Genomic DNA, 4,252 nt, shown 5'->3' with positions numbered 1-4,252 from the left:
TTGGACCAAGCTATATTTCTAACAAAGACAAATCATTATTTCTTTTAGATTTTCCAGAATTTTTTTTTTTAAAGAAATTCAAAAGAATTTGAAATAAAAATTAAATTTGATTCTATGGATTTTCTAGATTTGCCAGAAATTTTTTGGGAATTTTAATCATAGGTTGGCAGAAATATTTTACAAATATTCTTCGTCGAAAAAACAGAAGCTAAAATGAAGAATTAAATTAAAATGTATTTATTATTCTTTACAATAATAAAAAAATACTTGAACAATGATTTAAATTGTCAGGAAAGAAGAGGAAGGAATTTAAAAGGTAAAAAAGGTATATGTGTTTAAAAATCCTAAAATCATTTTTAAAGTTGCATTTTTTCTGTAAAATTGTCTTTCTGAAAGTTATAAGAAACAAAGTAAAAAAAAATGAATTTATTTAAACAAGTGAAGACCAAGTCTTTCAAATATTTCTATTTGAGTTTTGTCCCTCTCAGAATTAAAAATGTCCAGCAAAAGCGAGACCAGCTTGCTAGTAAATAAATACAATTTAAAAATTTAGGCAACTCACTGGTAAGTGCTGCTATTTGAGCTATTTTTAGAACAGGCCAGCGGGCGACTCATCTGCTTTAAATCCTCCCAAAAAGAGATTTGTACTATTTCCCATCTTTCCTAATATTTTCCAACTTCATGTGTATTATGTATTTTTAAAAGGAAAAAGTATCTATCCAGTTTCTACCGCTTGTCCCTCTCGGGGGTGCCGGAGCCTATCCCAGCTGCATTTATGAGAAGTGGCCCCCTCATGACAGATAGACAACATTCACACATTAAGGAACATTTTGTGTTTTTAATACTTTATGAATCCAATATGTTTTTACATCCTTTGAAAAATGAAACTTTTATATCAAGCAGGCACAATAGGCTTGATCAGGGGTGTCCAAACTTTTTCCACAGAGGAAAAATTGAAGCCATTTTGATATTTTTCATTTTCAAACCATAACAAAATATATGGATTTTTTTTTTTTTTTATCCTTAGGGGTCCTGGGGAGCATAATGGGTCTCAGTCACTAAAATGTTAAAAATAAGTCAAATTATTATTATTTTTTATTTAATGCTTACAGTAAATCTCTATATCAACTTGAGGTTGATATAAAGTAAAACAAATAAGGTCTTTGTTTTTTATAGTAAAACTGAAATATGCAGTATTTAGATAGATGGATAGTACTTTATTGATTCCTTCAGGAGAGTTCCTTTATTTAGCAATTAAAGCCATAGCAATCAAACCATAACAAAATATATGTTTTGTTTTTTTTTAATCCTTAGGGGTCCTGGGGAGCATAGAGGGTCGCAGTCACTAAAATGTTAAAAATAAATCAAATTATTATTATTTTTTATTTAATGCCTAAAATAAATCTCTATATCAACTTGAGGTTGATATAAAGTAAAACAAATAAGGTTTTATGCCTTTTCTGTCAAAGACAACTTAGTTTTTTATAGTAAAACTGAAATATGCAGTATTTAGATGGATAGATAGTACTTTATTGATTCCTTCAGGAGAGTTCCTTTATTTAGCAATTAAAGCCATAGCAATCAAACCATAACAAAATATATGGATTCTTGTTTTTTATCCTTAGGGGTCCTGGGGAGCATAGAGGGTCTCAGTCACTAAAATGTTAAAAATAAGTCAAATTATTATTATTTTTAATTTATTGATTGCTTCAGGAGAGTTCCTTTATTTAGCAATTAAAGCCATAGCAATCAAACCTTAACAAAATATATGGATTTTTTTTTTATCCTTAGGGGTCCTGGGGAGCATAGAGGGTCTCAGTCACTAAAATGTTAAAAATAAGTCAAATTATTATTATTTTTTATTTAATGCGTACAGTAAATCTCTATATCAACTTGAGGTTGATGAAAAGTAAAACGAATAAGGTTTTATGCCTTTTCTGTCAAAGACAACTTCGTTTTTTATAGTAAAACTGAAATATGCAGTATTTAGATAGATGGATAGATTTATTGATTCCTTCAGGAGAGTTCCTTTATTTACCAATTAAAACCATAGCAATCAAACCATAACAAAATATATGGATTTTTTTTTTTTAATCCTTAGGGGTCCTGGGGAGCATAGAGGGTCTCAGTCACTAAAACGTTAAAAATAAGTCAAATTATTATTATTTTTAATTTAATGCTTACAGTAAATCTCTATATCAACTTGAGGTTGATATAAAGTCAAACAAATAAGGTTTTATGCCTTTTCTGTCAAAGACAACTTAGTTTTTTATAGTAAAACTGAAATATGCAGTATTTAGATAGATGGAAAGTACTTTATTGATTCCTTCCGGAGAGTTCCTTTATTTAGCAATTAAAGCCCTCAAAGATCAATAATGCAGGACTCCATTGATTTTAATTATTTAATATTTTTGAGTAATCACAGTGAAAAGTTCAATAAAATCCTACTAAATATATTTCAGATCCGAAAGGTTCCCCACTCATAAAGTGATACATTATTATTTTTTTTTTACTTTTAACACTTAAATTTCAAGATCAACTTCCGATATATCTGTCGATTTTAAGTTTGAACTATTATTTTTGTTTGTTTTATGCTCTTTTGTCAAAACTTGTTTTACATGGCAACCACACAACATATGCAATATTTTTTCCACATAAAACATTTTAAAGTGATCATTTTTAAGTAATAATTCATTATAACATAATATGTTTGTCCCTTTTTTTTTTTTAGCAATGGAAAAAAATGAAAATAAAGACTAAAGGAACAAAAAAAACTGCCTGCATGGCAGCTTTGTGTCAACATTGACACTTTTTCCTCATTAGATTTCACCTCATTCCACTTTTTATTTTTGCAGTACTATCAATTTTGCAATTTTTGCAGAATGTGTGGCGGGCCGGTAAATGATTAGCTGCGGGCCGGAAATGGTCCCCGGGGCCTCACTTTGGACACCCCTGGTCTTGATGGAACCATTCAAAGTAGGGTTAATCATGTGTGCAGTACTCCCGCCACCCCGTAGGGGGCAACAATGACACAAATGCGTCACAGTGACGCAGCAATAAGGTGAGTAGAACAAGACTACTCATTCTACCCTGGATTAAAAAAAAAAGTAAATAAACATAAAAAATGTGACTTTGAAAAAGGACTGGACAACAAAGTAAGAATGTTCTATTCCGAGCAAGTGTTAGTCATTGTTTCCTGTCGGACATTTTAAGTGACGGACACATTGATGCAGACAAGCAGCAACAATGGTAGAAATCCCAGCGTGTAAGTTTCATCACCAAACTTGGTCAAACATTTGTAAGCAAATATAATTTGTGCATAAATATATTTACTTTTTTTTGTATTAAAATTGTTGACCTAATTATGTATTTTGTGTTCGTGGCTGTGTTTTTTTTGTCTAACGATCAAACCCCGTCTAATACATGTAGTGCTAAATGTGACCAGTAGAGGGCGACAAGGCTAATAGTAATAAGTCATTTAGTGTGTCAATGTTAAATTTCTGTGTTTTGTGTGAATATATCAACATTAAACCTATTTTACTTATGCAAAATACACAATTGACGGTATACTTTTGTTTATTTTATGTTTATATTTTCAGTTTTACAAACCTAAATGAAGGAAGAAGTGTAAAGACATAAAATAAAGGAAGTAAAGTCATTAAAAAGAAGGAATATTATCCATTTTCTACTGCTTGTCCCTTTTGGGATGGCGGGGGGGTGATGAAGCCTATCTTAGCTGCATTCGGGCAGAGGTCAGGGTACACCCTGGACAAGTCACCTCCTCATCATAGATAGACAACATTCACACACTAGGGACCATTTAGTGTTGCCAATCAACCTATCCCCAGGTGCATGTTTTTGGAGGTGGGAGGGGCCTATCCCCAGGTGCATGTCTTTGGAGGTGGGAGGGGCCTATCCCCAGGTGCGTGTTTTTAGAGGTGGGAGGAAGCTGGGGTTCCAATGCAACAAAAACCTTAGCTTCTGTTTAACTATCTGCACACGCTGGAAACGAGTAGAGGGCAGAATAATGAATGTATTGACAGTGCAGTGTGAAAGTGTTTACTTTTTAATGAAGTAAACAAAGTCTTTAAATAATTATAACCTGCACCGACATTTTCTGACAAAACATCCACATTTTGAGCTCTTGAAACTGTGGCCCCTCTTCATGGTGTTTTATGTCCTATTTGGCTCTGAGGTATTGTCCAATAAGTGCCAACGTATCATTAACCTGTGAAAGAATTGGATATGGGAA

This window comes from Nerophis ophidion, linkage group LG14 (genome assembly GCF_033978795.1).
Source record: "Nerophis ophidion isolate RoL-2023_Sa linkage group LG14, RoL_Noph_v1.0, whole genome shotgun sequence".
NCBI classification, from domain to species: Eukaryota; Metazoa; Chordata; class Actinopteri; order Syngnathiformes; family Syngnathidae; genus Nerophis; species Nerophis ophidion.
The sequence above is the reverse complement of the archived record's forward strand: the minus strand, read 5'-3'. Positions refer to the sequence as shown.